The sequence below is a fragment of the Callithrix jacchus genome, chromosome 1 (genome assembly GCF_049354715.1).
Source record: "Callithrix jacchus isolate 240 chromosome 1, calJac240_pri, whole genome shotgun sequence".
Taxonomy (NCBI): Eukaryota; Metazoa; Chordata; class Mammalia; order Primates; family Cebidae; genus Callithrix; species Callithrix jacchus.
This window is the reverse complement of record NC_133502.1, coordinates 94,105,580-94,130,445: the sequence shown is the minus strand read 5'-3', so window position 1 is coordinate 94,130,445 and position 24,866 is coordinate 94,105,580. Positions and strand designations below refer to the sequence as shown.

The following is a 24,866-nucleotide window of genomic DNA, read 5'->3' as shown; positions in this document are numbered from 1 at the left end:
AAAAAGATATTAATAGCATAGACTTGGGTATCCTTATAACCAGATACCTACTCTTTTCTAAAACCATGGCTAAAAGGGCTCAGGTGCTATTGGTACCTTCCTCCTACTTGAAAATTCAGACCAATGTTTTCGGTGGTGGGGAGGGATCTCACTCTATGATATGAATGGTTCAGCCTTAAAAATATAAATAGTATGAAAGAATTCAAATATTTTGTTACTAAATGAAACCTTTCACTGTATAGATACACATGACATGATTACCACTGTGTTTAAGACAACATAAAATAAACCTAAAACCTTATACACAGAAGAAAACACCTTAGAAGAAAATTCAGCAAAAGTTACTGGTGTTTGTGGGGCTGTGGAAGATCTTTTTCCTCTGTTTATATTTTGATAGTTTAAAAATTTTCTATAGTAAGCATATTTCTAATCAGTATATATTACTTTCACAATAGAAAAAATGAACTGGATCAAAGCTATACTTAACTCAAGATGACTGTTCACTGAGAAATGTGAAATTAATATGAAATATGAAAGAAAACTCTTACTGTGTAAATAAATCACAGAATTCAAGAAACATAGTGCTAGATGGGAACTAGAGATCCTCTAGATTGCATTCTATCTAATTAAATCATATGAAGGTAAGATTTCTGGGCTGAAGAGTTAAAAGTGTGTCCTTCTCACATTAGAAGAGAGAAATGGAAAGAACCCAAGCTTTTTATTCAAACAAGGCTGGATTTAAATTTTGATGCTGCTTCTTAACTTTCTGTGTCCTTTGGGCAAATTATTAACCTCTCTAAGATTTAAAAAAGAAGGATGGCTGTAGTGCCTACTTCTTAAAATGGTTTTTAGATTTAAATGAGAAAGGGTAAGATAGATACGTAGGTAGGTAGATAGAAATAAATACAAATAGACACATATTGCCTAATACCTAATAGGCAGCTTTTTAGTGTTATTATTATTATTATTTTCAAAGCCTCTTTTATTCCTCAGTGGCCATTGGCCAGAAATATTTTGATGCCATTTTTTTTGGATTTAAAAGAGAGAAAGATAACTGCTGAAATATCTTCTTTTTCTTCCTTTAAAAAAAAAATCAATGGTAAGCACATTTAACATGAGATCTACCCTTTCAACAGACTTTTAACTGTGTAATACAGCACTGTTAACTACAGGAAAAATGTGTATTGGATCTCTACGACTTACTAATTTTACATAAGTTCCTATTGACTAGCAACTCACCATTTCCCTCTCTCTGCAGCCCCTGGCAACCACCACTGTGCTGTCTGCTTCTATAGGTTTGACTATTTTAGATTCCTCAGAGTCCTGCGTCTTTGAATATTGATAGAATAGTATTGAAGATCATGGCATATGTTTTTATGGACAAGAGTTGTTGTGATATCATCTCTTGATCTCTATTCTCCTTCAGCTTCTTCCTTTAGTTTTTCTTTTCTTATTGTGCAAAATTCCTCAGTCTCATTTTCTATTGAATGGCCTCTATTCAGGATTTGTTTCCATAACACCACTGAAACTGTACTTCTCAAGATCATCAGTAAACTCCATCTTGCTAAATCTTGTGGCAAATTTTTATTCCTTGTAGTACTTGATGTATTAGCACAAGATGGTTTCTTTCTCCTGGAAGTTCTTTTTTCACTTGGCTTCTGGGATATCACATCTTCCTGGTTTTCTATCTCCCTGGTTGCTTCTTTTCAGGACTCCTTTGTAGGTCCCTCCTTCTCTCTTCCACCTATAAATGTCACAGTGCTTGGGTCTCAGCCCTGGTTCCTTGCTCCATCCACATTCCCTTCTCAGTAGGCTCATTCTGTTCCATGGTGGGAATACAGCTTACATATGTGAATTGGTCTCAAATTCGTATCTCCCACTCCAATTTCTCCCTGAAGTTCAGGTCCATAAATTCAACTGCCTCCTTTATTACTATTTGGATGTCCAACAACATTTAAAAACTATCATGTCCAAAACAAAACTCTTGTTTCCACTTTCTCAAAAACCCACCCCTTTCCCATGCTTCCTCATCTTATTAGAAGGCAGCTCCACTTTTTCCGAATTGCTCTTGAAATAATCCAGAACTCTTCTCTTTTCCTCATACCCATCAACCACAGCAAATCCTGCTGCCTCCACCTTCAAACTTGATTTCCAATCCAACCACTTCTCACCATCTCATTGATGAACTCCTGCCAGTCCCACCTCTATTTGAATTTGCATTCTCCATTAATGTGGTTATAATGCTGGCTCTGGTCAAAGTCCCACTGTAAGTCTCTTGTGTCCTGGGTATAATACAAACAGGTTGCATACATGCCAGTGGTTGACTAATAGTTTACTGCACTGGACTGTGGTGTAATGCCTGCATCACCTGGTAGTCTTCTAGATGATCTCCGAGATTACATATCTGGCAGGTACCAGAGTGAACCTTTAAAACTCTAAATTAGATGTTATTACTCTGCTCAAAACCATCTAATGGCTTCCCATCCCACTCAAAATAAAACCTAAACTATTTATCATGTTCTGCCTCTCCAACATCATCTATCACTACCTGCCCTACTTATTTTTCTCCAGGCACACCAGCCTTTTTGCTGTGTCTCAGACATGACAGGCATGCTCCTGCCTCAGAGCCTTTGCACCCGCTCCTCCCTCTCCCTGAAATATTTTGCCTTCAGATCTTTGCTTGGCAGCCAGCTCCCTCATTTAGTACTAGGTTCTCATCTTTAAGTATCACATCTTCAGGGAGGGCTTCTCCAACCTCTCTTTATATACACTCACTAACTCTGAGCTAGGCAACGTTCAAGGTGCTGGGAGATAGCAGTGAATGAAACCTCCTCCCCTCTGAAGTTTACCCTGATTTCATCCTATCTCATCCCATTTCATTGCTCTGTATCTACTATTTCTGCTTTAACATTTTTTCTCATTGTATATAGCATTGCCTGGTACCTTTCCATATATTAATTTTATTCTTTATTTACTATCTCTTCTCTGTTAGAATGTAGGCCGAATGAGGATAGGTACTGTTGTATCCCTAGCCCCTAGAATAGTGCTTGGCAGGTGGCAGGCATTCTCTCTATATTTCTGGAATGAATGATTGCAAAAGTAGTTTGGCGAACAGAAGTCTATTGCAGGGAAAAAGCAGAGACTTCATCTTGCCATGTGTGATTTAGAAGGGATATAAGTGGAATATGAATGAATGTTCCAAGCTAAAGCCTATTCCATGGATGTCACTAGCAGTTTCGGAGTACATCCTGGATGTTCATTCAATGTCCTGTACTTTATTGCATTGAGTGATGATTTGGCTTTCAAAAGAGATACATTTCCATCTTGAATTTTTTGCCGTGAGCTTTGGTTACATATGCCCAGGTTTATTTGTGCATGATACATGCTGTGCCTGGCATCTGCTCTGCTTCCTGTACCTCTGTGTGCCTGTGCCCACAGGTAATATTAGAAAATCTTCCTCTTTGGGTCCTCTGGATAATCCTACTGGGAATGAGAAACCTATCAAGTACTGCTAAGCTGGCAGAATGACAAAATCAACTCACACAAGGACATAAAACAGCTGTGGTGGGCATGGAGAGCTTTAAGGACCAATGACAGAGGAAGGCAAAGAGATGGCTCATGAATGGTAGATGATTAAAGTCTGGATAGAAATTGGGTTGTCAAGAAACATTATGTCTTAGCCAGAGCTGGAACATTGGCATTTGAAGCTGATGACAATTCCTGGCACTTTCAGGCTCTATCTGTGTCAGGATTGGGGTTCTCTTCTCCAGTCATTTTTCTTTTTGTCTACAATGGAAGTTGCAAGTTGACACTTTTAAGCTTAGAGTTTTGGGATGCTTATGGGTGTGTTTTCTGGGGTACCTTTCCCCCATAGCTCTCAGCCATTCCAGAGGCATCTCTCTGATGATGAGAGGTTGGGTATGATATGCCTACACTTGCTGCAATGAGGCACTGGAAATACAGGTATTAAGAGAGATTTCCATGAGAGTCATAGAAAAGAAACTTGCCATTCAAATTTGACTTCACTGTTTCCAGGAGGAGCAATCTCTCACAGGAATTGTTTTCTTGTTTTCTGCCAGTGATCGTGCATGTTTTTGGCAATATGAAATGTAGGTGTGTGGAGGAACAATGAACAAATAAAAGGAGAGGAAGAAAGATAAAGTAAAAGCATCACTGCTGTTCAGTTCTTCAAAAAGATTACCCATCCTCTCCAGCAGTGTCTTTTTTTTCTTAGAGAGTATCGCAGAGTGAAAAGAGTAAAAGCTTTGGAATTAGACACACCTGTGCTTAAATCCTGGATGTTTCAGTTACGGTGTTGGCTTAGGCAAGAAACCTAGTTTCTCAAATCTTAGGATATTAATCTGTAAAATTGGATAAATAATACCTATTACATAGGGTTGTTTTGAGTCTTAAGTGAAGGGTTGTTTTGAGTTTTAAGTGTAATATGTGCTAAGTACAAAGGATAGGACCTGAAAGATTCTTCTATAAATAGTAACTTTAAAAAGGGGAGTGGAGAGAGAAAATCTAGCATCAGATATGAAAGACCTGGGCTTCACTTATTAATTTATTGAGCAAATAGTTAAACTGAGCATCTTCTTTGAATCTAGAAATGAGTGATATGATGGGCAAGGCAGATATGCCTCCATAGAGGCAAAAGGTACAGACAAGTAAAAACACATGCGAATGTAAACAAATAAGGTAAGTGCTAAGTGTGGTAAGTGTCATGAGGAAAGAAAGAAAAGAATGAGAGAGGAAACTGCTTTATATAGAGTGGTCAGGAAAGGCTTCCTGGAGGAGGTGACGTACAAGCTGAGAATGAAGAATTTGCAGGAGCCAAACATGTGAAGGCTGGAGGGAAGGGTTCCAGATAGGAGGAAGGTTTTTAGCAAATGTTTGAGACCAAACAAGAGTTGGTGTATTTGAGCTACTGAATACCAGAGTGGCTGAGATGCCAGACCAGTGCCAGAACATGGAGAGAGACACAGGGTGAAAGCACTGGTAGTTATTCCTGAGGAAGTTCTCTTTTGAGAGTCTGTCACAAGAACACGCCATCTTGTAAGAAGGTTTCTCCCTTTGGTGATTAGTCTTTCCCCTAGAGTCTTGGAAGCAAAATGAAGCCATTTTGTTATAATGCAATAGTTTGCCTATATTGGAATCATTAGCATTTGACTGTTTCTTAGCTGCTCTGTGAGAGGATGGTGCTTTATGATGAATTCTCTGCTGTTCTTCCCAGGAGCCAAAGCTGTCTCCCCATTAGCTCCAGAACAGAATTAGCCTGCAGCCCCTGCCCTGGGGTCTGATGAAAGGACTCTCACTCCAGTCTGCATTCCTGCTGCACCTGCTGGACCCTGCTGGTAAAATTTCTGTTTCTCCCTTGACCAAATTAAACTGCAGTGTAGCCCCTTGGAGGCTGCCAGTAAAACTCAAGCTCCACTTCTTGGTTCTCAAGTTAGCCTGCTGCCACCTGGTGCTGAGAGCTGTAATCCCCACTCTGCCCTGGTGGGGACCTGACCTCTCTCCCAGGTTGGTGGGAAGTAGCAAGAGAACTTGATTTCACTCCTATCAAGAGAGACTATGTTCTCTGCTTCTGGTCTCACCTTCAAAATTAGGACAGTGGTCTTTGATAGGATGATAACAGCAAGAGAGAAGAGGTGGGCAGCAGCCAGACCATGCCACTTAATGGCTGAATGACCTCTAGCAAATTATTTATCTTCTCCAGACACTTTTTTTTTTAGTATGTAAAAATAGGAACAACGTTATCTATCTCTTAGTGTTGTGGAGAAGATATGATTACAAAAAGCAATTGGCATGTTAGGTGTTAATACTCTTTCTTTCTTTCCCTGCTCAATGAGTCCTTCTTCTTTTCTGCCTCTTATTATTGAATATCTCATCTTTGGTATGCAATATGGTGGTGAAACCAGACAGGTATTGTCACCACTTGTTATGTCATGGCCAAGTACTTGGAGAAAACTGTGATCACAATATTGAAAATTAGGTCATTTGGAGCCAATTTCACTTAACTATGCTCTCTTTCTGCCTCAACAACCACCAGGCCTGCTGTGAATGTGTAATGATGCTTCACTTGGTAGTATCCTTGGAAAATGAGGGTTTTATATAAATGAGGTTTGAGGTTTTTTTTTTTTTTAAGAAAAATTAAGCCCATCTTTTTGTGGCAAATTGTAGCAGGCCTCCTCTTAGGCCCAAAGGCACAGTAGGAGATAGAATGTGTAAGTGGTAATGGTGCTCATGTAAGAATTTTCTTAAAACAGAAAGTCCCACCTGGGGAGCTTTTAACATCTTTCATACTCAGGCCATACCTCCAGCCAACTACATCAGAATTTCTAGGGGTAGGATCCAGGCATCAGTATTTTTAAAAGCTTGCAGGTGATTTTAATGTGCAGCCAAGGAGGCAAAACCACTGTTGTTCAGTTTCTTAACACACGAAACCTCTGGATGTGTCTATGTTTCTATGAATTACAAAAGAAGACTACAACCATATGTCTGCTGCAGGCCAACATTATGGTCCGCAGAGATGGGGGTAAGTGAAGCATCAGTCAAAAGCAGACACATCTTTATGGAAATGACCATGAGAGGCCAGCTCTGGCAAGGCATGAGTATTGGCCACTATAGCTGACAGCCACATGCCCATAAAGGTGGAATTGAGCAGTAGAATAAAGGAAGCACAGAGAAAGCCAGATGAGAAGGTGAAAGAAGGGAAATGCTATTTATATAAAGGAGGAGAAATTAGTTGGTAAAACATTTAAATTCCCTTCAAGAGAGAAGATGTTAAGTAAAACTGGTAAAAGCCAAAGATAAATGATAGAGCGATAGTCTTTAGGTAGTGTATGTATATCTTCCCCAATTAGGATAATTTCTCAGATGAAGGTTTGGGCTTGATGAAGGCAGCTAATAAATTAAGAGAACAATATATTGAGCTCTACAACAGGCTGACCATCTGGCTGAAACCTTGAAATCCCATGAATGTATTCATGTACTGAGCATCATCTCTAGCAAGAAGAAGCATAAATACTGATATAGAAGAAAGTGTAGATGAATGAGTTCAAATAATAGGAGGTATTTTATGTCAATTGATTAGTATAGAAGATAAAACACAAAGTATCTGGTTTTCAGATACCTGGCTTACAAATAATCTATGCATATAGGTAGTTTCTCTAGCTCCTTCCCATCTATTTTCTTCTCAACCCTCTGCTAAAGTATGATGGGTCAAAAACACAACAAAACTTATAGGTTTGAGCAAATATCGTAGAATCAAAAGTGGAGAAAGAGAATAAGCTGAAAAATATCTGTTTATTTTGGAGCAGTGATTTCCAAAATTTAATTTTGGGACCTTCAGTCAAATTAGTTTCGCTGAGAAGGGTTAGACAACTAAAATAAATTTAAAACAAAGTAAGAGCAGCCCAGGGTCCTTTATGTTCAGTATCCATTATTCTCCTTGCCCTTATCCACCATGAAGAGGCTGGAGGAAGCAGAGTTGGGAATGACTGGAATATGAGAGTTGTATAGAAGGAGATTGCTAAGAAGATTCAGCAATCTATGTGACCTTCCCACCCCTTTCTAGCCCTTGTGACTTTGTCATACTGCCTTGATCCCTAATCAATAATTCCTTTGGATCAATATGTGTCCTCTGCTGAAAGTACAAGCACATTTTGAGGTCAAAGAGCCATCAGTTCCACATCCCAAGTGTGAACTCAATAATGTCACTGGCCTCCAGATTCCTAGGTGAGTTCTTTTGTGAAGAGGAAATGAAGTTGTAGGAGGTGGGAGATGGGTAATGCTGGGGGAGGATGATAGGGAGTACTGTTAATATGTCTCTAGGGATTTTGAGGGTGCCCTGGGAGCAACGCTACAGAAGAGGGAACAGGTTCTGAAAACAAATTGCCTAATATTATTATTTTCTTCTGAAATCAATCCTGTCGCAAGGAAGGGGTTGGCAATCTTTTTCTTCTTTCCTACCACATTTCTTGGTTTCTTGTTCTTTGTGTCTTTATAGCGAATGAGACTTTTGTTAAATTGTTTATATTGCTTAATGAGAAAATGGATTCTTGTTTATAATAGATCCTTGGATCACACAGCCCATGCATACACTGATGACTTCCTAAAATGCATGACTGACTATTTTGTATGAAAGAGACTACCTCTAAAAAAAACTGTTAATGAGAAATGTGTATGTTTGAACACCTAAAAATTGCTTAGAGAATATTAGCTATTTATCCAGATGTGGTACCTCTGAGGACTATGAGTATTTTATGGCTTCTGCAATTCTAACTTAGTTGCTACCAAGGAGAGGACTCCAAAGCAGTGGTTCTTAACTCTTCAGAGTTATTGATACCTTGGGGAATCTGAGGTATCAATATTGATACTTTAGTTGGAATCTGAGGATTGTGTTCATTCTTCTCATGATATGCGTGCACACTCAAAATCTTGCATGTGAAACCTCTGAAAATACATGCAACTCTCTAAAGACTTTTGAGGTTTTCATGGACTTTGAGCTAAGAATTGTTACTCTTTTGACTGGAGGAGTAACACTGGTCTATGTATACAAGAAAAATTACTATTTGGGAATAGGCTGTGGGGTAGGATTTAGAGAATCTATCCTGACTATAGGGCCTACTGTATTTAACATCTGAAAAAGGAGTCAAGGGCTTGCATATCTCCCATATGATACAAATAAAGATATTGGAGAGTCTGTGTTCTGCCCCTTAAGCCTGGGAAAGTCATCAAGGATCTATAGTGCTATAAAGATTGAAGATGGGACATCGGTATAATATTCTTTCCTAATGGAGGATTTAGGAAAGATTTATTTATTCTCACTCATTCTTACTACATTTATTGAACACCAACTCTGTGGAAAGTCACTGTGCTAGGTATTGTAAATAGACACAAAAAGATATAAGATGAGGTCTGGCCTTTTTTGTTAAGTTGCATGCTGTTTTGTAGAAGACATAAAATTTGTATCCTAATAGTATAGGGCTCAAGAAAGCATGCTCTGAAACTTACTGTCCCTCTCAGCTATGTATCCCTGGGGATGTTACTGTATCTTGGTTTCCTTGTCTATAAAATGCAGATAATGTGCAGGATGACCATATAATTTATAATTTAAGTGGAGGGCTGCTATTTGTAAGTGGAGGGCTGCTATTAATAGTTATGCTGAGCCACAAGCACAAACTGTGCTGTCTCAGGAAAATGAGGAACATGATCACTTTAGTTGGAAAGATCATCCTAGGGATCGAAGAAGGCAATGCATGGGACATTATCACATCAGGTCTGTGGCTGGGCAAATGTTATCTGCTGTGATTAGGGTTATGAGTACCTAAAAGAAAAAGTGGTATTTGAATTCAAAGGAGGGAGGGATGATTAGTTCTTAAGACTGACATTTATTATATACTCTTTATGGGCTATTGGCTCAAACCAGTGAGGTAAAACAATACAATTAGAACTCCTTCTGCAAAACAGTCCTTTCATGGGATGATAAATATCTCCACTGGCTACAACATGTTTCTATTCTGGTCCTGCTTTCCTGTGCATTACAGTCCCATCCCTTTACTGGTCTACCAAACGTTTTCTTCGGTTACTCATAGTGATCTTCAATTCAATATATGTCTGACTGAAAACAAATGCTGGATAGGAGTCAGGACTAACTTGCAGCTCCTGTTGGACAGATGGAGCAGTGTGTGGAAACTCACATTGTGAGCTCTTGTTCTAAGAACTACCATAAAAACACACCAGGAAAGCTGACAGAATTCACAGACCCTTTGAAGGAAGCAGATTGCTGCTCCAGGCCCACAGAGAGCCAAAAAACTCAAAGACAAAGGACATAATTTCTTGGGAGCTCTATGGCCCTGCCCACCACCTGATCTACACTACCGTAGTTGATGCTCTCTTGAAAGCACCACCTCCTGGCTGGAGGGCAACCAACACAAAACTAGTGCAATAAACAAAACTACAACCAAGGACCCTCATAGAGTTTACTTCACTCCAATGCCACTTCAACTGCAGCAGGTGCTGGTATCCACAGCTGAGAGAGCTGAAGATGGTTCACATCACAGGACTCTGTGCAGACACTCTCCAGTACCCAAAGCCTAGTAGCTCTGCTGGGTGACTAGATCCAGAAGAGAAATAACAATGACTGTAGTTCATCTCTCTGGAATTCCCACTCTTAGAGGAATGGGGAGAACACCACATCAAGGGAGCACCCTGCAGGACAAAAGAATCTGAACAGCAGCCCTTGAGCATCAGATATTCCCTGTGACATAGTCTACCCAAATGAGAAGGAACCAGAAACACAATTCTGATAATATGACAAAACAAAACAGGGTTCATTAACACCTTTAAAAGATCAGCAATGGATCCAAACGAAGAAGAAATCTAAATTGCCAGAAAGAGAACTCAAAATGTTGATTGTTATGCTAATTAAGGAGGCACCAGAGAAAGGTAAAGCCCAACTCCATGAAATTAAACAAATGATACAAGATGTGAAGGGAAAACTCTTCAGCGAAATAGATAGCATAAATAAAAAACAAATGCAACTTCCGGAAATGAAGGACACACTAACAGAAATGCAAACATGTACTGGAAAGTCTCAACAATAGAATCAAACAAGTACAAAGAACTTCAGAGCTCAAAGACAGTCTACTAAATTACCTCAGTCCATCAAAGACAAAGAAGAAAGAATTAATAAAAATCAACAAAGTCTCAAAATGTTTGGGATTATGTTAAATGACCAAATCTAACAATAATTGCTGTTCCTCAGGAAGATAAGAAATCCAAAAGTTTGGAAATCACATATGAGGAGATAATCAAGGCAAACTTTCCTAGAGATCTACACATCTAAATACAAGTTCAAAGAACACATGAAAAATCAATCACAAGAAGAGCATCACCTAGGCACATAGTCATCAGGTTTTCTAAAGTCAAGACAAAGAAAGAATCTTATGAATTGTGAGGCAAAAGCATCAGGTAACCTATAAAGGAAAACTTATCTGATTAACAGCTGATTTCTCAGCAGAAATCCTGTAAGCTAGAAAAAACTGGGGCTCTATATTTAGCCTCTTTAAATAAAATAATTATCAGACAAGAATTTTGTATCTAGAAAAACTAAGCATTATAAATGAAGGAAAGATACAGTCTCTTCCAAACAAATAAACACTGAGAGAATTCTCTACCAAGCCAACACAGCACTACAAGAACAGCTAAAATAAGCTTTAAATCTTGAAACAAATCCTTGAAATACACCAAAGGAGAACCCCTTTAAAGCACAAATCTCAAAGGACCTATAAAACAAAAACACAATGAAAACAACAACAACAACAACAACAACAAGGTATTGAGGCAACAAACAGCATGATGAATACAATAGTACCTCATATCTCAATACTAATATTAGATGTAAATGGTCTAAATGCTCCTGTTAAAAGAAACAGAATAGCAGAATGGATAAGAATTCACCAACCAAGTACTTGTTATCTTCAAGAGACTCATCTAACACCTAAGGACTCATATAAACTTAAGGTAAAGGGGTGGGAAAAAAGTATTCCATGCAAATGGACACCAAAAGCGAGCAGAAGTAGCTATTCTTATATCAGAAAAAATGAACTTTAAAGTGACAGCAGTTAAAATATACAAAGAGGGACATTATATAATGTTAAAAGGACTAGTCCAACAGGAAAATATCACAATTCTAAATATATATGCACCTAACATTGGAGGTCCCAAATTTATAAAACAATTACTACTAGACCTAAGAAATGACATAGACAGCCACACAATAATAGTGGGGGACATTAATACTTCACTGACAGCACTAGACAGGTCATCAAAAACAGAAAGGCAACAAAGAAACTATGGATTTAAACTGTATCTTAGAACAAATGGACTTAACAGATATTTACAGAACATTGTACCCAACAAAGGCAGATTATACATTCTATTCATCAGCATATGGAACATTCTCCAAGACGACCATATGATAGGCCACAAAACAAGTCTCAAAAATTTAAGAAAATTGAAATTATATCAAGTACTCTCTCAGACCACAGTGGAATAAAATTGGAAATCAACTCAAAAGGAATCTATGAAACCATACAAGTACATGGAAATTAAATAACCAGCTCCTGAATGATTGTTGGGTGAATCATAAGATCAAGATAGAAATTAAAAAATTCTTTAAAGTGAATGATAATATTGATACAACCTGTCAAAATCTCTGGGATATAGCAAAGGCAGTGCTAAGAGGAAAGTTAATAGCATTAAATGCCTACATCAAAAGGTCTGAAAGTACAAATAGACAATTAAGATCACACTTCAAGGAACTCAAGAAACAAGAACAAACAAAACCCAAACTCAGCAGAAGAAAAGACATAACAAAGAGCAGAGCAGAGCTAAATGAAATGGAAACAAACAAAATATAAAAGATTAATGAAACAAAAGCTGGTTCTTTGAAAAGATAAACTAAATTGACATACTATTAATGAGATTAACCAAGAAAAGAACAGCGAGCATTCACATAAGCTCAATTAGAAATGAAACTGGAGATATTACAACTGATAGTACAGAAACACAAAAGATCATTCAAGGCTACTATGAACACCTTTACGTGCATAAACTAGAAAACCTAGAGGAGGTGGATACATTTCTGGAAATACACAGATTATATGAGGAAGATATAGGAACTATGAACAGACCAATAAGAAGCAGTGAGATGGTAATAAAAAAAATTGCCAACCAAGAAAAATTCCAGGACCAGATGGATTTACAGCTGAATTCTATCAGATATTTAAAGAAGAGTTGGTACTGATCCTATTGACACTATTCCAAAAGATAGAGAAAGAGGGAATATTTTCTATATTATTCAAGGAAGCCAGTTTCACCCTAATACCAAAAGCAAGAAATGACTTAACCAAAACTAAAACTAGAGACCAATGTCCCTGATGATCACAGATGCAAAAATCCTTAACAAAATACTAACCAGATGCAGCAGCATACCAACAAGACAATAAATCATCATCAAGTGGGTTTGATAACAGGGATTCAGGAATGGTATAACATATGTAAATCAATAAATATGATATACCACATTATCAGAATTAAAAACAAAAGTCACATGATCATCTCAATAAACAGAGAAAAGGCATTTGACAAAATCCAGCATCCATTCCCGATTAAAACACTCAGCATAATTGGACACAAGGGACATACCTCAATGTAATAAAAGCCATTTATGACAAACCCACAGCTAACATACTACTAAATGAGGAAAAGTTGAAATCATTTCCCTAAGAACCGGAACAAGACAAGGATACCCACTCTTTTTATTTTTCTGAGTCAAGGTCTCACTCTGTTGCCCAGGCTGGAGTGCAGTGGCATGATCTCAGCTTACTGCAACCTCTGCCTCCTAGGTTCGAGTGATTCTTCTGCCTCAGCCTCCTGATTAGGTAGCATTAGAGGCTCCTGCCACCATGCCAGGCTAATTTTTGTATTTTCAGTAGAGGCAAAATTTCACCATGTTGGTCAGGCTGGTCTTGAACTCCTGGTCTCAAGTGATCTGCCTCTGCCTCCCAAAGTACTGGGATTACAGGTATGAGCACCACGCCCAGTCGGCTGCTCACTCTTACCACTTTCTTTCAACATAGTGCTCCTAGCCAGAACAATCAGATAAGAGAAAGAAATAGAAGACACCGAAGTCAATAAACAGAAAATCACACTGTCACCATTTACCGATGAAATGATCATATACCTAGAAACCTCCTCTAAAAAGCTCTTAGAACTGGTAAATGAATTCAGCAAAATTTCAAGATACAAAATTAATGTACACAAATCAGTAGCTCTGCTATACACCACCAGCAACCAAGCTCAGAATAAAATCGAGAACACAACAGTTTTTACAAAAGCTGTCAAAAAAAAAAAAAAAATACTTAGGAATACACCTAACTAAGGAAGTGAAAGACCTCTACGACAAAACTACAACACTGCTGAAAGAAATGAAAGATGACACAAACAAATGGAAACACATCCTATGCTTATGGATGGGTAGAATCAATACTGTGGAAATGACCATACTGCCAAAAGCCATCTAAAAATTTCAATGCAATTACCCTTGCATACCACCATCATTCTTCACAGAACTGGAAGAAAAAAAAAACCTTAAAATCCATATGGAACCAAAAGAGAGCTTATAGCCAAGGCAAGACTAAGCAAAAAGAACAAATCAGGAGGCATCACATTACCTGACTTCAAACTATACTTTAATGCCATAGTCATCAAAACAGCATGGTACTGGTATAAAAATAGGCACATAAACCAATGGAACAAAATAGAGAACCCCAAAATAAAGCCAACTGATCTTCAACAAAGCAAACAAAAGCATAAAGTGGGGAAAGAAACACTCTATTCAACAAATGATCCTAGGATAATTGGCAAGCTACATGTAGAAGAATGAAACTGGATCCTCATATCTTACCTTATACAAAAATCAACTCGAGATGAATCAAGGACTTAAATCTAAGACCTGAAACCACAGAAGTTCTAGAAGATAACATTGGAAAAACCCTTCTAGATATTGGCTTAGGCAAAAATTAAGTTCTGTCTATTAATCTTTGTTGCATTTGTTTTCATTTTCTTGTCATGAAAACAAATGCAACAAAGATAAATAGACGGAACTTAATTAAACTAAAAAGCTTTTGCATAGCAAAAGAAACAATCAGCAGAGTAAACAGACAACCCATGGAGTGGGAGAAAATCTTCCCAGTTTATACATTTGACAAAGGACTAATATCCAGAATCTACAAGGAACTCAAACAAATCAGGAAGAAAACAAACAATCTTATCAAAAAGTAGACTATGGACATGAATATACAATTCTCAAAAAAAGATATACAAATGGCCAACAAACATTGAAAAAATTCTCGGCATCACTAATTATAAGGGAAATACAAATCAAAACCACAATGCAATACCACCTTACTCCTACAAGAATGGCCGTAATAAAAAAATTTTAAAAGTAGATTTTGGCAGGCACGTGGTAAAAACAAAACATTTTTACATTGCTGGTGGGAATGTAATCAAGTGCAACCACTATGAAAAACAGTGTGCAGATTTCTTAAAGAATTAAAAGTAGAACTACTATTTGATCCAGCAATCACACTACTGGGTGTCTACCCAGATGAAAAGAAGTCATTATACAAAAAAGATACCTGCACATACATGTTTATAGCAGCACAGTTCGCAACTGCAAAAATATGGAACCAGCCCAAATGTCCGTCCATCAATGACTGTACATTGGAACATACCAGCCAACATAGAGATGAAACGTTATAGGGAGAGGACATTTTGACACAGAGAACACTATGAATGAAGTCACACAGGGGATATTCAGAGATTTTCCAAAAAGTACATTTGGTCGGACTAGAGTACAAGTAGTACTTGGAGTTTGGCTGGAAGGATAGACTAAGTCTGGATCATGGAGGGTCTTGAATATCAGGCTAAAGAACTGAAACTTAGTTCTGAAGTCTGATATGTTCCAACCTATAGTCATGCTTGTATAATCTTTACCTTTTTGGTCATATTGATATACCAACATCACAAGTAGATATTTTTCTTCAGATTGATTCTCCTTTGGAACTTTTATTTATTTAGATATAATACCCTTGGCTTTGTGTATTATAATTATTTCATATATATGCAAATGAAAACATATCTCTGAAAACAAAAGATAAATTTACATTCCACCTAAAATGATCTCCTATGAGATCAGTGATAGGCATTCCTTGCCTTGGAAAGCAGAATGAGGGTAATGCGGGTTTCTGATTAGGTAGGAGGTTACATGAGAGTTGCTCCTTAAAGGGAATCATCTAGCTGTCCTGTTTCAATTGGAATGAAGGAACTAGGGGGCACTGAGGTCAGCCAGAGATGGGTAGTTTAGGTGGGGGTGGTGAGAGTCTGCCTAGGGGTGCAGAGTGAGTGTGAGATGTACTCTTCCAGTCTCTTCCTAGAGTTAGAACTCAAACCACCAACTGTCATGTAAATTACTTAGTAAGTAAGCTATTAAAGGGGATAAAATAATACAATAATACTTTACTTTTATCTATTGTATTACTTTTATTATTAATTTTTTTCAGTAAAAGAGAGTAGTTCTATTTTTCCATTGCCTCTAATCTACCAATATATTTTGAGAAATATGGTTGAAAAAGGTCAGAGGTATTAAAATTCTATATGTTTTCACTGATTATGAGAGAGAATTTGAGGCTTGGATAGCGGGACTGAAAATCAAATGGGGCCAGGCAGTGGCTCATGCCTGTAATCCTAGGACTTTGGGAGGCCAAGGTGGGTGGATCACCTGAGATCAGGAGTTTGAGACCAGCCTAGACAACATGGTGAAACCCTGTCTCTACCAAAAATACAAAAATTAGCTGGGAATGGTTGTGGGCACCTGTAATCCCAGCTACTCAGGAGGCTGAGGCAGGAGAATCACTTGAACCTGGGAGGCGGAGGTTGCAGTGAGCCAAGATCATGCCACTGCACTCCAGCCTGGGCAACAAGAGCAAAATACTCTGTCACAAAAAAGAAAAAGAAAAATAAAATCAAATGGGTATTAGCTCTTCATATACTCTTCCTCAATCTGTTTCATTATTCTGATTGGCTGAAAACGAGCATAATTCTGGTCCCGTTGTTATGCAGCTCAAATGACACAATGACTGGAACACAGCTTTGTACATTATAAGGCATCTTTACACATTAGAAGATGAAAGTTGTTATTCTTTATTATTTTTTTATTGCATTTTAGGCTTTGGGGTACATGTGCAGAACATGCAAGATAGTTGCATAGGTACACACGTGGCAGTGTGATTTGCTGTCTTCCTCCCCTTCACCCACATCTGGCATTTCTCCCCATGTTATCCCTCCCCAGCTCCCCCCTCGCTGTCCCTCCCATATTCCCCCCAGTAGACCTCAGTGCATAGTGCTTCCCTCCCTGTGTCCTTATTGTTGGCTGTTTTGGAAAGAAATTGTGTAGATTACATTTTCTTCATATTTCTTTTTCATTTCAATGAATATTTTGTGAGAATACAGGGTGGTGTGGACATTGTGCTTACATTTTCCTTGTAGGAATATAATAACTGGTACATAGGAGCAGAAGGTATTCCAAGAATACCAGCCAACAAGATAGTCTTTTCTTTCTATGTGAATCTCATAGTTTAATATTCATTCAGATTGTTCTCAGAATGAAGAGAAAATGGGCTCCTACTTTATAGTTATCTTTAACTTGATCATACTTGATAATTAGAATATTGAATTAGCTGAAAAATAGTAGAAAGAGCCCAGGATTTGCAGAAAGATACTCTTGGTTCAAGTCCAAAGTTGCCACTATCTAAACAACCTTGGACTTGTCACTTACTGTCTTTGAGTCTTGGTTTCCCTCTGTAAAATGAAGATACTAATACCGACCTCAGCAAGCTTGATTTTTGTATAAAGTAAGATAATGTGAAAATGATCTTTGTTAAAAATAAAGTGCTATATAGACATCACCATCATCATTATTGTTATATTTATTGAGTGCTTATTATTTTATTTGTATATGTTAACTCATTTAATCCTTATAATTAATCCCATAATATTGGTATTATTATTATCTGAATTATCTGGAGGTGAAAACTAAGACATATGAAGGTTAAATAACTTGCCTAATATTGCATAATAAATGGCAGATCTGGGATTTGAATCAGGTAAACTGACCACAAAGCCTGCATCACCTTTATTCCTAAAATAATGATATTCTAATAATTTAAAAGAGTTTCAGAACCTCCAAAAATTTATCAGTAACCCACTGTATGTTGAGAACTCATATGAAAAACGTTTTGAATTGAAAAGTTCTTCCTCTATTTTCTTTCCACGATTTCATTTAAAATGTTTGGACTTAAATTATGTTATTAAGATGATATTCAGATAAAATTGAAAAGAAGTTTTAGTACAATTCAGTGTCAATCTCAAAGAATATCTCCATTTCTCCCCAAACATTATGTTGGAGAAAAATCTTTTTTAAACCTGATGCATGACTCTGCTACTTTCAGCCATTTGGCGTAAGAAAGTCCCTTCCCATCTATAGAAGACTATTCATCTCATGACTGTAAAAGGCCATTTGAGCTTGTTTGGTCATTGTTGTTAAACATGGAAGGTATTGGCTTGTTTCTTTCTTGTCACTTGGGAAGTCGTATATGCTCTCTTAATTGTACCCTGTTCACTAAAATGACCAAGAAGGGAAGATGGAACCTGGAGATGAAATCAAAAGTCCTAAAGTCAAAGTATGCCCTACTGACAATTTTAACTAAGACTGGAGAAAATATGAGAGGAACAAGAAACATCTGTGTTTATACTCTAATTAGTCCCTGTACATATAAAATAATTGTAATTACAGTTAATGATTACTGTTAACTATAACTTCCTGGGAGCCATATGCTGTGCCAACATTCTTTACACATGAGAGTTAGATGCTGAGCTCTCCCAGCAACCCAGGCTGGTGGGTACTGACAATTCTGTGGAGTAAATCCTATGTGGTGCTGACACCCTGACTGACAAGTAACACTGACCATCTCCTGCTTCTCATAGTAAGAGGCTGACAAGCATCCCCGTTTTTCTAAGCAAGAAACATCTTCAACTTTCTGTTCCTTTCCCAGATATAGATAGGATGCAGAGAATGGGAGGCCATGTAACGTTGGGGTACTTCTTGGCCTTGTAGTTGGTAGGGGATACAGGGTACGTGAAACCCTCAGATCAAAATCTTTTTGTATATTGCTATTTGTTACATTGGGGTAAAGAAAGTCAAATAGTTTTGACCAAAATGAGGAAGCCCCAAGTATGACAGATTCTAGAACACATGGCAATTATCACTCTATTTTAAAGCTGAGGCTCCCCGGGCTCAGTGTAGGTTAAGCCACTTGAGTGATGAAGGTCTAGTTGGAATCCAGGTTTGTCTGCTTCTAGCACTTGCTCCTCATAATCGCCACATTAGATTGCTTCCCATGGGTCGCACAATTTGAGTGGACTGGCCTGGATCAAATCCAAGACCATAAACCAAGTTTATAACTCCCTAAGGAGATGTGCCTCTGTGTTAGTAGAGATTTTAACAAAATTTATAGATACTGAATATGTATCAGCCCCATTAAGGTATATAGGTCTGAATTCATTCATTCATTTACTTATCTGTTAAAGATTTATTGAGTGCTATGGATATGCTATGGTATTAAGCACAACTAGGCAACAGTGAGTGCCAGAGAAACATAGAATAATGAATCAGACAGATTCTGCTCTTATGAGCTTACATGGGAAGTTAGAGATATACATAAATAAAGCATAAATGATAAGCACAAGGGAGTTACAAATAAAGGAGGTAAATGGATTCCAGGTGTGTGTGTCTGTGCATGTGCACATGCAAATGAAGATATATGCATGTGTTTGGCAACTGAATATGACTAAAGAGAGTGCTCTAAGCTTGAACAATATCAGGAAAATAGAAAAATGACTGTAAGGAGATCTATTTGGTTAGCGTGATGAATCTGTAAAGAAGCAATGGAATTTTGGACTGAAACTGCAGGCAAAACATTCTACTTTATATTCAAGAGAGTGATATGATTGGCTCTGTGCTTCAGCAAGAGCTAGCAGACATTTCTGTAGCAAGGGACCAGCAAAACCACTGCCTGTGGGTCAAATTCGTTTTGTGGTCTGTTTTTCTGAGATCAGTAACCTGAGAATGATTTTTACATTTTAAAGGGTTGTTGAAAAACAAGAAAGCAAACAAAGAATAGTATGTGACAGAAGCTGTATCTGCAAAACATGAAATATTTACTACCTGTCACTTTACAGAAAAGTTTCCTAATGCTTGCAGTATATAGGATGCATCGTTAGGGGTATATTGAACTAGGGGACCAGGTGCACAGGGAATAGCAATAGTCTAGGCAAGGAAGAATGAGGGAATGAGTGAGAATGGAATTTGGAAATGCAGGAGCTGGGGGAAAGTAAGGCTAGATATTTGTGCATTTGGGAGTTGTCTTGATTAAAATGGTAATGAAAGTCATAATAGTGAGTGAAAGGGAAAAGAGCCAATAATTGATCTTGGGTAAACATTTGTTTTTAGCGTGGGGAGGAACAAGAGGATCTAACAATGGAAAAACAAAATATATGGTAACAGAAGTGTCAAAGAAGCAGAAAATCGAGTTTCACATGAAATTCACAGGAAAGTAACTTTAAGAAGAAAGAGGAAGTTAACAGCCTCAAATGCTATGGAAAATTTACTTAAAAAGTTGTAAAAGTGATGGCCTAATATCTTTGCTTCTATTTATTCCATTAGCACAATTTATATGTCCCTGGCTTTTGCTTGCTTTATGCTGCCCTACCTAAGAGAGACTGTGATGACAACAAGGTATTAGAGCTTTAGCTGCTAGAGTACAACAGTGACCTAGCCCTTAGGCTTAGCTTCTCATGTTGTATGTCTATTATGTTCTAAATAAAGGTAGATGCCAAGTCTCTTCTAACTCTTCTCAAAATACTTCTTCTCCATGTTTACTGTTGGATATGTATGTGATTGCTAGGGTCTGAATATTCATGTCTTCTTGAAATTCTTATGTTGATTCTTAATCACCAAGATGATGGTATCAGGAGGTGGGGCCTTTGAGAAGTGATTACGTCAGGAGGTCTTTGCCTTGATTAATGGAATTAGTGCCCTTACAGAAAAGGCCTGAGGAAGCTTGCTTGCCCCCTTCACAATGTGAAGATGCAGCAAGAATGTGCCATCTATGAGAAAGTGGACCCTCACCAGATACTGAATGTGCTGGAGTTTTGGAATCTTGATCTTGGACTGCCCAGCCTCCAGAACTGTGAACAGTAAATCTCTGTTGTTTGTAAACTACCCAGATTATGGTATTTTGTTATAGTAGCCTGAACAGACTAAAACAACGGTCCCTGGAAACTTTTTGACTGGTGAGGCTTAATAAAAATATTAGTTTATTTTGTTTTTTACTTTTTTGAGACAGGGACTTGCTCTGTCACCTGGGCTGGAGTGTAGTGGCACCCTCTCAGCTCACTGCAGCCTCAAACTCCCAGGCTTAGGAGATTTAGCTAGAACTACAGGTACATGCCACCACAACCAGTTCATTTTTGTATTTTTTTTGGGGGGGGGGGAAGACAGGGTTTTGCTATGTTGCCCAGGCTGATCTCAAACTCCTGGGCTCAAGTGATCCACACTCCTCAACCTCTGAAAGTGCTGGGACTACTGGAGTGAGCCACTGTGCCCAGACAAAAGTTGGTTTATTTTCATTCCTGTGTATCCTAAATTGATGTGCTGGATAAACAGATATAGTACTGTAGTTGCAATGTTTGCTTCTTGATTTTAGAATCATTATTGCAAATGAGAACCAGCTGTAGGGAAGTAGGAAGCCCATGTTACCATACCATAAAGTCTGTGAAGTGCATTACAAAAACCCCCAAGATATAGTCAAGAAATTAAGATGTTATCTCCCCTTCCACTTCAATTCCTACCCATCACTCATCCTCTTAAAAAATATTGCTTCTACTGTTTTGTGTTTTGACTTAAGAAACAATATAAAAATAGTCCCATAAAAATCTTTGGTTTTATTGTAAAGATATTGTTGACAACATTACTCAATAGTATCTTCTTAAATGACACATGTATGAAATGCCTCTTTATCTTCATTTGAGGAATACATTTTTCTTAAGCTTCTGGTTTATTTTTGTCATATAGATCCTGTGAATTATTGTGATGATTGTACATAATATTTGTTAATTAGAGGAAATTCTTATAACATTTTGACACACTTTAGCTATCTGTCTACTTTTTTCTAAACATCTTTATAACATTCACTCCACTGAAATGTAATTGACTTTTATCTTTAGCTGGTGCTTTGTGAGTATATTTAAAATATCCCTTAAATTCAATTAAATGCAATTAGTTTAACTTAATCAAATAAATTTTGAAAAAAAAGAAATTAAGATGTTAAAGTAATTTTACCACATAAATTGTGATTAGAAAGCTGTTTTTTTCTTTTTACATTGAGGCTATGAATGCACCAATAAATAATAACTAGCATAAAAACTAGAGTAAGCCATTGGACAACTATCTTATTTTGGAAACTATAGGGCAGAGTTAAGAAACAGTAAATAACATCCCACTTATTAAAGTTGTTAAAGCAATTTACCAAAAACGGTGTAGCAATAAAGTAGAAAAACTGAAATGTGCTCTAGGTTCTGAGGTAAGAAGAATACAAATAAGATTATTGCCTATATGTCATAACGAGTAGTACTAAAATGAAGTAATCTTGGAGAAGGCAACAAATTAATACGAAATTATTAGTGCTTTATTTAATTTTTATCTTCTAACATAATTAAATATGAGCGAACATTTCACCTTTATGGGGGAAAACGTCTGGCATATGAATATTTCATCTGTGTAAGAGAAGCATATGGATAAAGTCCATTTGACACAGACATAGATTCAACAGCTAATTATTGAAATCTCTCTCCCTCTCTCTTTCTTGATAGTCACAGCAAGTATCTTATTTAAAATAATTACTATTTAATCTGGGTTATGATAACCCACTAATTCTAGCAGAGGTTACACACATTATAAATAGTGTCAGGGTCCCCCAAGAAGCAATGATACATAACAGCTTTCACCGACACACAGCTTAGACATAGGCTACCAGGCCATACTGTAAGACTGTACTATGCATTTTTCTATTGAAAATCATAGTAAGCATTTGTGAGATGTAATAGTTGGATGCTCACAGTTTCATGTGATTGTACAAGTGAAAATGGCAGCAGAAGAGAATCTTTCCCAGATGAAATAAAGTATGGGAGTTTGAAAAGCCTGAATTATTGGCTGGGGAACAGGTTGGCAAAGGGAAGTAGTGGAGGTGTGGGGATGAAATTCCAGACTGCATTCAGACTGTGGAGGGCCTCAAAGCCACATTAAATAGTTTGAACATTTTTCAGTAGCAAAAGCAAGACCTTGAAACTATCTGAGCAAGGAAGATAGCAAGTCAGGCCTGGGCCTCAAGCACGAAGCCTAGAGCAGTGTGTGGGATAGCCTGGAGGAGGGACAACAAGGTTTCCTTTCTGGGACAGGTAGGAACACACAGTGAAGAAAACTGAGGGTCAGAATGAGGATGGTGCACTAGAATCAAAGCAGAGGAGGCAGACGTGAGAGACACTGCCAAAAGGAAATCAGAGTAACTTGGCAACAGTTGACTGGTGGCAGTGCAGTGAGGATAGGGGAACTGAAGCTTTCAAGACTGAGAAAAAGAAACAAGAATTGGAAGGGAAAGCGTTGAGGAGCTGTAGGGCTAGGAAGCACTGGAGAACATTGGGGAGGCTGATTTTGTTTCTGGACACGTAGAACTTGAAGTAATGATGGGACAATCAGGTGACAAATTCAACTACAAGCTGTAATTATGGTTGCAGAGATTGAGAGAGAAAGGCTAAAGTCAGGAATAGTTTTGTGAATAATTTCCAATGAGGTTATTGGTGAAGCCAACAGAAGATTTATGATATTGCCAAGGAAAAAAAAGTGTATTATAATGAAATACCTAAACGAGATTTAGCGATTGAGACTATCTTATTGAATAAATGAATGAAATTTAAAATGTATTCAGGGTAACTAGCACAGAATACATGCAATTAGACTAAATTTACCACTTAAAAATAGAGCATCTAATATGATATTAAAAACAAGAGCTGGCAGGGCGTGGTGGCTCATGCCTATAATCCCAGCACTTTGGGAGGCCGAGGTGGGTGGATCACAAGGTCAAGAGATGGAGACCATCCTGGTCAACAAGATGAAACCCCGTCTCTACTAAAAATACAAAAATTAGCTGGGCATGGTGGCGCGCACCTGTAGTCCCAGCTACTCGGGAGGCTGAGACAGGAGAATTGCTTGAACCCAGGAGGCAGAGGTTGCAGTGAGCCGAGATCGTGCCATTGCACTCCAGCCTGGGTAACAAGAGCGAAACTCCATCTCAAAAAAAAAAAAGAAAGAAAGAAAGAAAGAAAGAAAGAAAGAAAGAAAGAAAGAAAGAAAGAAAGAAAGAAAGAAAAGAGAAAAAAAAACAAAAAGACAAGAGCTATATATAAATTTTAAGAAACTCATCTAACATACAGGGTATATGAAAATTTCCTATATTGGAAAAGTATGAACTAAAAGAAGTTGATGTAAGTGAATTAATATAAGACGAACTGAAATGCAAGGCAAAGCACTCTCAGGAATAAATAAAGCCACTGAATAATGAGAGAAAAATATCTCACCAGGAAATATAGCTAGTCTAAAAGCTTATGAGCCTAACAACGACATGTCAAAATATATAGAGCAAAAATTTGACAGAAATTTAAAGAGAAATTGATACAATCTCTCATGATAGGAGACTTAAAATTACTTCTTCAAAAAATGACACAAGGAATAAAAGGACTGAAAACAAAAAGATTTCAGGTAATGTCTACATTTATGGATGAAAGCAATGAGAAGTGGAAGGAAAAGAAGAGGAGAAACAGAAAAGTTGAAGGACTAGCAGAAAAGTACAGTCATTGAAATTTTAGGAAGTTAGAAAAAACAGAAGTAGGACTAATGCAGAGGGAGTAATAAAGAGAGTTACTGTTAAAGAAATGTACATTTTCTAGAGAAAAATCATGGAGGGAGTGCAAAGTGATGGGATGTGCTGCCTGTTTAGAGAATGACTATAGAGAAGAAGAAAGGCACTATTTCCTCTGATACACGTAGAAGAAAAGAAGGCATAGCTCAAGATACAGTCATACTGGGGTAAAGGAGAAGAAAGTGGGGGAGCTTAAATTTAAGA

The 24,866-nt window shown here is 37.6% G+C and overlaps 1 protein-coding gene and 1 long non-coding RNA gene across 22 annotated transcripts in view; one reads left to right on the top strand and one right to left on the bottom strand.

Moving 5' to 3' along the window:
• LOC144581784 (uncharacterized) overlaps positions 1 to 5,359 on the top strand; it is a 96,028-nt gene extending 90,669 nt beyond the window's left edge. The window contains exon 4 of the long non-coding RNA XR_013533017.1: positions 5,234 to 5,359. This is a non-coding gene — a long non-coding RNA (uncharacterized LOC144581784). The remainder of the gene's footprint in view (positions 1 to 5,233) is intronic.
• TRPM3 (transient receptor potential cation channel subfamily M member 3) overlaps positions 1 to 24,866 on the bottom strand; it is a 980,420-nt gene that overhangs the window by 212,914 nt on the left and 742,640 nt on the right. The window lies entirely within an intron of this gene.